Genomic DNA, 14,128 nt, shown 5'->3' with positions numbered 1-14,128 from the left:
TTTTTTTCAGGAAAGATGAAAATTATCCTAGCACAGAAGAAAATAATCATATCCTCAGTACAATTCTAGGCTCAATTATATTCATTTCGTGTTCTTCATGCAAAATAGCAGAGGTACACTAGGGTAGAATTGCTGGAATTAACCTTCCATTCCTCCTTTGGTTTTTAAGAGGGCAAGATCAAAGACAAGTTCCCATAAAATCCATTAATATAAAAACAGAAATTGCTAGGGGCTGGGGAAGAACTCCAAGGAAAATTACCTCCTCCCTTTCAGTACAAAGCACTGTCAGAAAGAACTTCCCTTTATTTAGATCCTTTTTAATATACTACCTATAATTCAAGTGAGAAGACTGGTTGATTTATCCGGTGGGGAGGGGATTTTATATGGAGGAAAATTAAAAGGAAAGAAATCGAGTTTTAAATAGGCCTTGCTGAGCAGATAGATAAACCCACTCTGTGTATATGTATCACTTCCAAATGCTAGACCGACCCCGAGACCTGGCTGCGTTTGCTGAGACCTATCATTGTGCTTATTTATTTCTGTGCATTATCCTGTAATGGCCCCACAGAGATGATCTTCTTTCAGCACCATCTGCTACTAGGAAAAACAAGAACGTACACTACACCTGTTACAAGCTTCTCTGCATTGTAAGCCTTTTCTCTAGACAAAACGGTAAATTGTGTAAGTAATAAACAGGAATCCACCAGCTGATAGAAATATACAGGTCCTGATGCTGGCACATTTTATTCAAGTTCCTAACTGGTATTGAAATTGTAATTTTACCATGTAAAGTAATCTATAGAACATGTCAGTGCTTAACACTAAAACACAGCCAACTGGTTATCCAAAGATTGTCTTGGGACTTCACATTCTGTAGATGTAATTTCCTCCAGAAGTACTGTATGGCATAAATATTTATGATCAATAGTCTAAGAAATCACAAAACTTGCTTGACATCAGCATTGGTAAAGTATATCTATATTAACTTAATAAATATTTATTGCATCCCTACTAGGGCCAAGCGCCACTCTAGGTACTGAGGAAAATGGGCTTGTTGCACCAGGACAGAGGAATCCTTTCGCCTTTCACTTGCTTCCAGCCCTTGCTTCCTCCAGCCCTTTGCATTCATCAGCTTCTCCCTGCAGAGGACAACCCAGAGGCAATGTTGACTGTAAGCCAGCTTTTTAAGAGGTCTTCAGAGACAAATCTTTTCTAAACACCCCCAAAGGCTACTCCTGCACATGTAGTTTCATAAAAACTATGTTGGTGAAAAACTTCCTGTCCTAGGAAAAAAATTACCTTGTGCTAAACATGTTCCAATTTTTCTTAGTCTAGTATTTAATCACAGGCTATTGTCTTTACTTAATTAGCAATGAATCACCCACAAAAATATTTACTGGCATCAGTTATAGCCCCAGAATTGTAGTCAATGCTTATAAAAACGACAAAAAGTGTTACTGATATGACTTGGCTCTGTGTCCCCACCCAAATCTCATCTTGAATTTTAATCCCCACATGTTGAGGGAGGGACCTCAACATGAGGTGATTGGATCATGGGGGCGGTTTCCCCCATGCTGTTCTCATGATAGTGAGTGAGTTCTCATGAGATCTGATAGTTTAAATGTGTGGCACTTTCTCCATCTCTCTCTCTCCTGCCATCATGTAAAACGTACCTTGCCTCCCTTTCACCTTCCATCACAAATGTCATTTCCTGAGGCCTCCCCAGCCATGCAAAACTGTGAATCAATTAAACCTCTTTTCTTTAGAAATTACCCAATCTCAGATAGTTCTTCGTAGCAGTGGGAAAATGAAATAATACAGTTACTATATCATATTGGAAGCAACTAAAATTTTTGGAGACCTACTCTATTCCAGGCACTATCAGATCCATCTCATCAGAGTTCTTCAAGGATTCCTAATCTTTTTGGGACAACATAATTCACCTGAAGCAGTTAGATAGTAACTGCTATCTCAAGTGGTATGTTATTGACTGTGAATCTTATGTGAATAAAAACAAGGGAGAAAATAGAGTGGGCCAATCAAAGCAGAGTTTGTAAAGGTTGTGGGATTTGATCTAGGCTTTAAAGGAGGGAAAGAATCTCTAAGGAGACAGAGGATGGAAAGATATTCCAAAAAGAGATGATTACAGCTACCAGAAAAAATGATATGGATAAATCAGTAAAAATCTATTAGCAGGGGTAGGAAAAATCACCTACTCTATTGAATTTGGGTCAATAGCATTGTGTGAGTGCATGTGTGGGTACGAGTGTGTGTACACATGTGTCATAGGCATGTACATGTGTTAAATGTGTGTAAAACAAAAAGCAGAGAAAGTCAGAGACTATTTGATTCATTCAAAATACCTCCATATGTAATTGCTTTTGAGGAATAATAACATCTCAAATTGCCATACCATGCTTATATACATTATAAAGAAATATCAGTAAAATTCCTAGCCCACAATTAGAATTATATCTTGTAAAATGAGTATCTCCCATTTGAATAGTCAGACTTAGGAACAAATAAGTCTTGTCTATTAATTAAATGTGTTAATCTTTCACATTCAGATTTCAATAGAAGAACTTTGGAGAGAAGACCAGAATGCTCTCATACCAATAAATCTAAATTTATAGCTACCTCACAGGAAACAGATCCAGGCATTGTCATGGACTGCCTGATAAAGACATTTGCTGAATGCATGGCCACGATCAAAAAAGTACATAAATTATGCTGTATTAAGAAGTAAATAGGGAATAGAAAAAAATGCCATAAGGCTGTAACATAAACCAGTGGGGCATTCTTATTTTTCTGTGTAACAGATTCTGCTCATATCACTCGACCACCAAAGACAAATACCTTGGGAGGTGGCAGGACATGCAAAGTTCCAATTGCATGTCCTGTCACCAACTGCAAAGACTGAATTCCCTTCTCCAATCATCAAGAAAAGGCTGAGGTACCCTGTGCTGTACTTCTGTGTGTTTTTGTTTTGCTTTGCTTTGCTTTGTTGCTAACTAGGGGAACAGATCGTTAATCTCTGGGAATAGAAGCTTCTAAAGGTCAAGGCCCTTATCTGCTTTGTTGCCTGCTATATCCCCTAGTGCCTGAAACAGAATCTAGCACATAGATGCTCAGAATGCATTTATTCAACGTAAATGATAAATCTATGTATTCCCTTAGTAGCGTTTGATACATATGAACACTAATCATTATACAACACAAAAATGTATGCTTGTTGGGAAGGGAAAAAAATTGAAAACAACTATTTTTTGGAGTGTCTCCAAATTCTTTTGAGACAGGCTTATTCAGAAAAGAGGGAAGGAGAAGATGGTTAGATGGCCCCCAGCTTTCCAAATGAATCAGGTTTTATGTAGCTTTCTGGAAGCTTACAGGAAAGAAAAAAATAAAATATCTGCTCTGTATCAGACATCCAGTAATAAGTTATTTCAGAAAGTTGTCAGTTATTTCAGAAAGTTGGAGATCTCAGAGAACTTCCAAGGTGGGCACTGGTGTAAGACATGAGAATTCAGGGAAGGTTCAGGAAAACCGGAGAGAAGCCGTGGAGGCCTCCAAAATTTCCCAGAGGGAAGGACTTAGGGGCAGCATACTTAGGTGAGACTACAAAAATATGGCTCGAATTTGTGTAAGAGTTCAGTTTTTTTGTTAAATCATGTGTTGATTTGGAATGGGGTTGCAGATAGAGGTTATGGGGAAGTGGCTTACAGCTGCGCTCCCTACCCCAAGTATCCCTTGGTTCTGCTCTTCCAAAGCAGACTTTTGATGACCACGGAAAGCAAATCTTCTGTGAGGCAAAACATGGCCACAGACGTGTGGCATCTGAGAGAAGTTCAACACAATTCCAAGTCTAAGGGGCATTTTCGAACCCAGTCACTCTCCGGTATCACCATTGGCTAAACCAGTCACCCTCTGTGATAGACTGAATGTTTGTGTATCCTCAAAATTCATATGCTGAAATCCTCCACCCCAAAGTGATGGTGCTAGGAGTTGGGGCCTTTGGAGGTGATTAGGTCATGTGGGCAGAGCCCTCATGAATGGGATGCGTGCCATTATAAAGGAGGCCTGAAGGAGCTGCCTGGCCCCTGCCCTCAATGTGAAGAAGCAGTGAGAAAACAACCTTCTAGGAACAAAGAAGGCAGCCCTGGCCAGACATCAAATTTGCCCATGCCTTGATCTAGAACAACGCAGCCTTGAGAACGGCAACCAATTCACGTTTGTTGGTTAAGTCACTCGTCTGTGGTATTTTCATTATAGCAGCCAATCATGGCTGCCACATGCTGAGCACCAGGAGACTAGCGTTTCCCTGTGTGGGTGACAACAGTGGTGGCTGAGCTGGGCTCTGATTGGCTGTTTGAGAAGGACTTCTCCAATCAGACATAACGTGTCCCCACCCTGACGAGAAACAAACCCACCCTCAGTCTCTCACCTGCAGAGGGGCCTGCTGGAAAGACAGAAACAAAGGCTGCTGCAGCTGGCTTGAGAGATTTTTAGGCATTGACCTAACTCAACTTTTCATCAGCTTGCTTGTCTGTCTCTTTCCTAATCCCATTTGGCCTTCTGTCTTGGATAAAAGAGCATTGATAAAATAGGGGAAACCAGCACTGTTTGAGGCTCTTCTACGTGTGAGCATTTTACATAATCATTAAAACAACTCTATAAAGAGATATCCTATTTTTTATAATTGGGGACCAGAAACATTACGCAGTTTGCCCAGTTACAAACTTGGATGTCACAAAACTGAACTCAAACACTGTTCACGTGAGCTCAAAGCTGGGGTTCCCCCAAGGACAGGCTGTGCTCACAGGCTTTGTCAGCCAGGAATTCTAGCATCTGTATTCATTGGGGTCCCACACAAACAGGACACTTAACTATAGGAGGGAGGATTTGAAAACTGTTTATTTACCAAAGAGACAGTTCGTAAAAGTGTGGGTGTATAGGAACTATAGGGATAGTGCAACAACATGAAACTAACTGCAGCAACAATTATTATCATCCCTAGGCCAAAAGAGATCAAGGGAGGGGGTGGTCACCCAAATCTTCAGAAGAAGGAGATCACCCCCTCCTGAGAAGTAGTGACCTTCAGCCCAAGGCACAAGGCTAAAGTATTCTAACCTTACTCTCCTCTCTCCCTTCTATCTCCTGTCAGGGACCCATTAGGCAGACCAACTAGAAGCCAGGAGTCAGGGTAGCTCTGTTGATGTAGTCCATAGAAGTCAGCCCCCAGGGGCACAGAACTGGGAAAAAAGAATGGAGAGGGGGTCAGGAGAAGCCAATGGAAGATATACAGCATTGCCCTGGGTTTTTGGTTTTGTTTTTTTAAAGACAAAATTGGGAAAAACAACCTTTGCCTTCTTCCTGGTTTTCCCTAAGACAAACCCAATTCCTGAAGGTTACCAGATATGCTGGTTTCCAAGTTCCCTGGAGGGCCATCTAGGTGTCAATGGCGCACAGGACCTGCTCCATGTAGCAGGCATGTTTGTAGCACACATAAGGATAGGCTCCAGTCCAAGACCACAATGGTCCGTGTGGCCACCAGTTCACAATCACACAGGATGAGGAAGTGAAAGGAAGAGGAGAGAAAAGCACATGAGGGTGTGGATGCTGCCCAGTCACGGTTCCCACTTCCACACTTCCATGCGTGCTTAGCTTCCACTCCGGGGCGGATGGTCCAGCCCAGGAAATAGCAATCTCAAGCAAACGTGAAAGATGATGATTCTAAGCAAGAAAGAAAATAGCCCTGGGGCTGACACTCGGAAATGTCAAGATAGATTCAAATTGTTAACCTTTTTACTTCTGCATTTTAAAGAAAGTGTTTTTGTCAAGCTATTTAAATGCTGTCTACCTGCCTCCCTGAAAATGTACTCTAAAAATTCATTATGTCTCTGTTTGAAAAAAAAAAAAAAAAGGTTTTTCTCTTGTGATCTCAAATGTGTAGCCCTTTTCCAAGAGCCTCTCGTTCTTTCCCTCTAGGAATGACAAAGAAAGACTGCACACTTGTCCGTCTTTTGCACCTTTGTTATCTTATTCTTTTGTTCATCTCTCTTTACTCACCAAGAGTTTTATCAAATGCTTACTAGATATGACAACAAAAATCATGTTGTGCTTTACAAAATTCACATATTTCATTTTGGCTGATATTCACAACAAATTTTACAAAGTCAGTTTGGCGAATATTCCTATCTCCCTTTATAGGCAGGGAAACAGAGCACTGAAAAGACTGCACTTCTTGTTTATGGTGACATGGCACAATACAGCCCACTCTGCCTCCCAGGCTGTCCATGACCCAGCTGGAGCTGTCTCTCCAGCCCCATCTCACACCATTCATTCCTCACCCACTGAGCTCCAGTCTCTGCTTGCATTTCTTCACTGCACTGGTTATCATCTGATATCATCTAATGCCTTTGTTTGTTTCTTGTTTATTATCTTTCTCATCCCCTAAAGCATTAGCTCCATGAAAGCAGAGCTCCTCTCTCAGCTTGCTTCTGTATCCCAGGACCTAGAACATATACTTTCCAAAATTTCAAATTGCATGTTTATGTAGTTTTTTTTAAAAAAAATACCTATTTATCCTCTATCCTGTAAGACATGTGAGAGAAGGAACCATGACTGTCTAGCTTACTGCTATGCAACACACATTAGGCACTTAGTACATATTTTTATTAAAGGAAGGAAGGAAAGGAGGAAGGCAAAAACAAGAGGGGAGGGAAGGAAAGAAGCAATGAAGAAGGCAAAGAAAAATGAGCTTATTTATTTTGCCCTTAATATGGGCCAGGCATTCTGCCATGCCATTTATATTCTTTTCTCATTTTGTCCCCAATTACCTCAAATACAGATGATTCTTGACTTGTGATGTGGTTACATCCCCATAAACTCACTGTTAAGTCGAAAATATTTTAAGTGGAAAATGGGTGTTATGTAGGCATGAAGGGATTCAAAAACACAAAAGACAATATCACAAAAAACACTGGTATTGCAGAAATGGTAGAGTGTCAGTTATTTATGCTCGTGATCACCTAGCTGACTGGGAGTTGAAGCTCACTCCCCCTGCCCTGTGTCATGAGAGGATATTATACCGCATATTGCTAACTGAGCAAAAGGTCAAGATTCAAAATTCAAAGTATAGTTTCTACTGAATTCATCTCAATTTCGCACCATAGTAAAGTGGAAAAATCTCATGACAAACCCTAAGTTGGGGGCCGTCTGTAGACATGCTATCTCTAGTTTTGCAGGAAACGAAGGCAAGAGGAGATTAAATAACTTGAGCAATTCTCACAGGGACCAGGTATAGAGCAATGTCTCCACGCCCCAGGCCATACTCTCTGCAACCACATCACACTACATCTAAGCACACGTACGCTTCAGACTCCCATGGAGGAGAAGCAGGGAGAGGAAGCTACAGGAGGATGGCTTTAGTTCAATGTAAGAAAGAATCTTTTCTTGGTACATGCTGTTCTGGGCTAGAAGGAGCTGCTTTAAGAAGGAACAAACAGGCTGCCAGGTAGAGAATGGTGAGCTGGCAGGCGAGGGAGGGACCCTTACAAGGCAGGTGGTCAGATGGGAAGATAAGCAGATCAGAAAATCGGTACCCTACAAAGAGAGTGAACAAATGCATATACATTATGAGGGTAATGGAGACAGTTTTTCACCATCAGAGAAGGGAGTTACAGAAAGAGGGGAAGCTGGAATGAATCCTGTGGTTTTGGGCACACCTGGCACATGTCTTTTAAATTATAAATACCATTCTCCACTAAAGAAACCAGGGTTCTTTGTACTACTGACATATTTCAGTAAGTGTGAAATTATTTCTAAATAAAGAGTAAAGAAAAAAAGGTAGCAAATTTCATTTTTAGTGGATACAGACGCATAGGCCAGCCCAGTGTTTCTCAAACTTTAAAGTGCCTACAGATCTCACCTGGGCATCTGGTTAAAATGCAGATTCTGATTCTGTAGGTCTGGGGCCAGCCAAAGTTCCTGTGTTTCTAACAAGGTTTCAGATGAAGCTGATGCTGCCAGCCCACACACCAAACTCTGAGTAGCAAGGAAAAAGTGAACTAGACACATGAAAACTAATAACAATCTAATTAGCATTTAGGAAACACCTCATACTGTCAGGCATTGTACTAGGTGTTTAATGTGCATCATCTCTAATCCTCATCCACATTTGATGAATGTGGCCCAGAAGGCAATGAGAATGAAAATAACTTGCCCAAAGCCAAAAAAGACAAGAGGAGCAGTAGGCATTGGCTGTGGGAGTCAGATAGATTTTGGTTATAATTCCAGATCAATTACTTACTTTACAGAACCCAGGCAAGTTATTTAATCTTTCTGTGCTTTACTTTTCTCCTATTGGATTGCTAGTGAGGAATAAATGAGATAGTGACTATTTATGACTCAATGAAATGCCTAAACTATATAGCTAATGTACTGAGTGGAGCTCATGCTCCGAAGGCTGTGCCCTTTCACTGCACTGTGTAATGAATAGTGCATTCCAGTAGATAACCTTTGAGATCTCTCCCTCCCAAGCAGGAGCTTCTGTCATCCCAGAATGGAAATGTTTTATAGGCTTCTCCAAAAGAGAAGCCCAGAGAAAAATTATGTACACACATTGGCCAAGACTGAAGAAAAAGAGAAAAACCATCAGCCAAGATACACTGACCAGAATCAGGCAGACTGGTGCCGGTGGTGGTGAGGAGACCATCCTAGTTACAGCAAAGGGATCATGTAGCTGAACGAAACCAGCAACGCATGTGCAAGGGTAGGTGTGAGACAGCCAGTTGCTAGAATTCTTCAAAGGCAAATCTGAGGAGTGTAACTTGCTTTCTTCTGTAGGTGGCCCAGACAGTCTTGTTGCAAGACAAATCTCTGCTTATTGAGCAAATCCTCTTAAACTGTCTGAACATCAACAGACTGCAGCTTTGAAATCCAGATTACAAATCGTAACACTCACTGGGAGTATCTTTGATGACTGAATTAATCTGCAAACAGAATTTTTTTTGTATAAACAATGTGATGTTGCTAACATAAGGACTTATCACCGAACAAGAAATAACCAGTTAATTAAACACACCTGGCCCACTTTAGTTGCTCAACTTCTGGTGTCTTCAACTTCGTGGGTTTTAATTACCCTCTTGCCCATCTCACAGTGGAATTCATTTTCTTTTGAAGCATCCACATTCATTCCTGCATCCATCAGAATGGACTGATTTATTGTCTGCAGAGATGGATATGTGCATCCTCTATTGCTCTTTGGGTCAAACACTTCCCATCCTGCTTATATTTCTCCAAGATTATTTAATTTCTACATTCCAACTCTTCACTTTGGAAAGTCTTACTATCACTCACTCAGATTTAAATTTCTGCGTCCTTTATGCATCACATCTCCCCACCTGCTCTCCTTGGATGTAAATTGGCTGAATGTCGAGAGAAAAATCATTCTTTGTTGCTCTGGTTCATCCTTCAGTGAACATACCCCAAGAACACTTGCTCCCAAACTATTTCTGTTTGCCAAGCAGCAGCCAGCCAGCAACCCACCCACCCACCTGATGGTTGGAGAAAGATGACAGAAGGGAGAAGAAAAGAAACTGGGGGAGGGGGCGGGGGGAGAAGAGAGAGAATCCAATGACCAATATCCTGGCCCTGTTCCAACCTGGGTAATTAGAGTCTGCCGCTATTTCGAACATTTTTCCCATTTGCAGTGTTTGTGCATGTGTGTGTATGCTGGGTAGGGGGAAAGGAACTCCATGAAAAAATTATTTTTTTCTGTTTCTTCTCAATCATGGCCCATTAGAAACAACTTAAAATTATAAATATAATCCTAGGGAGAGAATCAAATGTCTCTGGGTTCCACCTCAAAGGAGCTCAGAGATAGGTAAACATGCAGTTTCCAAAGGTCTCAGACAGCTTTTGCAATCTCACAAAGCACCCGCCAAAAGCAGAAAAAAGGAAAGTTAAAATCAACACCCCCTCAATTTTCTGGAACAATGTTAGAAGACAAGGAAGAGGCCTTGCCCCCTGCTGATGGCTCCTGCCTGACTCATCCACGTTTTGTCCTTGGCCTGTCCCTGCCTTGCTCTTCCAAACACCATCTCTCCAGGTGACATCCGGGGCACAGATGGGACTTGGGAGGATGGAAACATGAATTCTTGTAGCACAGCCAGCTCCCTCTTTTAGACAGATTGGGCTTTAGCCATTTGATAAAATAGAGGATTTAATTCAAGAGGGAGCAGAGAATTAAGTCTTAATACACAGCCAAGCAGTTTAGAACAATTTCCTTATCCAGTTTTTTCGCAAGACATCCGCTGTGTACACCTAACAGCAGAAAAGCACCAGCAGGTACCCTCAGGGGCTAGAGGGAGAGGCTTAAATAGTCCACCTCAAGCTTAATATTTTAATCACGGGTGCCACCTTGAAATTTGAAGAAAACTTTTTGCTACACATACACATACTTATAAAGTATGTGCTTAAAAGGTTTAGATTACTTTCCAGGTGATAAAAATTGATTGTTCATTTCTTTTGTTGCCTTTATTCTTTCCTCTCCACACTTTGTAGTGCATTTCTGGGAGCCCAATAGGTACTAATGTCCCTGTTGGAGAAAGCCATCCCTGCCCCATGCCAGGCTGTTTCATGACCCTGTGCCCCTTTTACATGTGAAGAGATAAAATTCTGGGAGAATGAATGAGGTTTATCTTCCCCTTAATCTTCAGGTTGCCCTGTAGATTCAAAAGCTTTGCTAAGAGGGCAAATAAGAGCCCTCCTAGCAATAAGAGCTAAGAGCCAGGAATGAGTCTCTGAATGGAGTTTTTAAAATTCAGAGCTGGGGAAATCGTTTTGAAAGCTGAAGTTTTCTATGTTAAAGTCAGACTTTTAGAGAGAGAAAATGGAGTTTGAACCCTAAAAAGCTAATGGCTTGGGAGACTCGGAGAAGAAAATTTATAACATCAACTACGAAATAGAGTATATAATAAAGTATATTTCACAATCCTTTCTTTCTTTTTTTTCTCAACAAAAAGCTATTAAATTTCAAAAAGCTAGTAAAGGAAAGAAGTCAAAGGAATAAGACTTAATTTTAGGTAGTGGCTGTCTAAAGGACCCTTCTGCCCATATCCAGCCAGCTCAAGAAAAACTAATAAAACCTCCATGTCGGCTAGGTGTTTCCTGAGGAGAGGCAATCTGTAAGTTCCTTCCAGATGAAGCCCCCTTCCTGATCCCTCGCATGCTCCAACATCAAGTAGCCACAGACAAGTTGAAGAACCATGTTTAGGCAAAGAAAGTTTGAGCAGCTCCAATTCTCCTCAAGCCTTCAAGACTCAAGAATAGCATAGGACAGAGATGTCGCAATAACACAATCAGACATGTTCCATGTTGATAAGTGTGTCTGGTGATGTGTCCCTCCCCATGCACTCACTCGCATGAATGTTGCTGATAAATGACACAAGGCACACAGAGGAATGGATACAGCCCAGGTAAAGGAGAAGGGGCAGGAAGCAGAGACTACCACAGTCTTGAATGATCAAGTACTGAAATTAGTGACATTTTTAAAAGCAAGTTAAGGTTTAAGTAAATCAAGGATTCAATTAAGTTGGTCAATAATACTATGTGTGGATCACCTGAGGTCAGGAGTTTGAGACCAGCCTGGTCAACATGGTGAAACCCCATCTCTACTGAAAATACAAAAATTAGCTGGGCGTGGTGGCGTGTGCCTGTAATCCCAGCTACTCAGGAAGCTGAGGCAGGAGAATTGCTTAAATCCAGGAGGTGGAGGTTGCAGTGAGCAGAGATCGTGCCATTCCACTCCAGCCTGGGTGACAGAGCAAGTCTCCATCTCAAAAAATATTAATAATAATACCACAGTTGAACACTGTAGAACTCTTTACCCATGTCTAAAGTCTGACATCGTTAAAGCCTCAAATATAATCCAAACATGCATCTTCAGTGCCCTGTTAAAATATCACAGGACATTTTCACTCTGCCATTGGAAAGATTGTATTGTATTAAATAAAATATTCTGAAACATTTCAACTTATCTTCATAGATGACCAGTTGTTATATTGGGTAATATTTATCTGTAAAAATATCTCCACTTCTTCTTAGAAGTTTTCTATGTTAATAAATATCTGTTTGTCCAATAACCTTTCAGCAAACATCTACTGTAAGCTAAGCACTATGTTAAAAATATTGGCGTGAACCCCGGGGGGCGGAGTCTGCAGTGAGCCGAGATTGCGCCACTGCATTCCAGCCTGGGCGACAGCGAGACTCCGTCTCAAAAAAAAAAAAAAAAGAATATTGGTCCTAGTGCCTAACACAGGGCTTTTATATATTAGACATTTGATATTTATTGAACAATACATAAAAGATGGATAAAATACACCCTTGAGAAATCTGAGAGTTCTCAAGAATGTGTCAGTTGACCTACAAAGGTCGTCCAGTAGGCAAAAAGGATGCAAAATGCCCTGCAAGGAACTAGGAACTAGGACTCAGAAGCACAGGGCACTGTAGCTACTTTAGCCACAGATACTTCCTGGAAAGAGATTGATAAGGAATGTACAAGACAGTAGCATCAGACACTGTCACAGAAATGAGAAAGACTGAGTGTGAGAAGTAGAGGTGCCTTCCAACAATGCCTGACCATACCTGAGTCCTCCAGAACTGAGACCCCTCCTGAGAGAACAGAACAAGAAGTGGGGTGAAGGAATCTTTAATTGAGTGAATTTTATCCAAAAGGGACTAAGGGAAATGTGTCTGAATTTATGTAGGTTTGGTAAGATTGCAATTTCTGCTCTTAGGAAAACAGGGAGGCTTTAAAATTAAGCTCAGTTCAGTTGTAGAGAAACAAAGAAAATTTCATATTCGCACTTTTCACCATAAAATTACCCATAATAGACAGATGAGAGAACTAGGGCTTTCTTAGTACTCACAGTTGGAATGTAACAGAGCACGTTTCCAACCCCAGGCTACGTGGCTCCGGAATGATTGTTCTTTCCACTGCACAGTGCAGTCCCTATAAAAGATTCTGTCTCAGCTTGTCAGAGAATTTTTTTTAATTTGTTATTTACATTTTCAAATCTTTTTATAAAAAAAGTGTTTTTCTGGTGTGTAAACTTCATAATGGCTAGTATTAAACTGTTTTTCCAGTTGACGGCATCATGTAATTATCCAAACTCAACAGATCGCTGGGGATCTGAAAGTTTTCTCTGAGCTCAACAGGTGTGTATGTAACAGAGGAGATTTGCGACCACCAGCCCTCTATGCTAGGTGATTTACTTCTGCAGTCTGATTCCTCTCTTATTAAATTGTGGTCTGCAAACCTGCACCATCAGCAGCCCCTGGGAACTTGCTGGAAATGCAAACCCTCCGGACACACCCGGATCAACTAAATCAAAATCTGCATTTGCACAAGATTTCCTGGTGATTTGCATGCACGTTATAATTTGAGAAGCTCTGTTCTACTTGACTCTAAGGATTGCTTCAGGTATTTACAGGATTACAGTCAGCCCTTCATATCTTGGGTTCCACATCCATAGATTTAACCAACCACAAATGGAAAAAATTCTACAAAGTTCCAAATCAAAACGAATTTGCCATGTAGTGATGTGATGGCATTGTATTAGGTATTGTAAGTAATCTAGAGATAATGTAAACTATATGGGATGATATTCATAGGTTATAGGCAAATACTACACCATTTTCTATAAGGCACTTGAGCATCCATGGATTTTGGTATCTGCAGGCGTCCTAGAACAAATCTCCCTCAGATACTGAGGGATGACTGTACTTACAACCACAATTTTGAAGGAAAAAATCATGTACCCAAACTCATTATTATATATTTTACAATGTACTTTGCATTTCTTAGAAATCTTCAGATTGAAAGTGACAACTCCAACCTGCTTAAACTAAAAAGAGACATGAATGTGAAGGCTCAGGTTACCAAGGGAAGAATAAGAACACAGGCTTCTTAGATTAATAGAACCAGATAAAATGCCACCAGCCTCTCCGTGTTATTTTCAGCTTGTCTGCTTCATTCTCTCTGGGAAGGTATCTCCTCAAAGCCAAGTACATGGCTATGAATAAATCTCAACCCTCCACTCATCTGCGGGTTTTGTCATCCAAGTGG

This window comes from Pongo pygmaeus, chromosome 3 (genome assembly GCF_028885625.2).
Source record: "Pongo pygmaeus isolate AG05252 chromosome 3, NHGRI_mPonPyg2-v2.0_pri, whole genome shotgun sequence".
In the NCBI taxonomy this organism is placed as follows: Eukaryota; Metazoa; Chordata; class Mammalia; order Primates; family Hominidae; genus Pongo; species Pongo pygmaeus.
The sequence above is the reverse complement of the archived record's forward strand: the minus strand, read 5'-3'. Positions refer to the sequence as shown.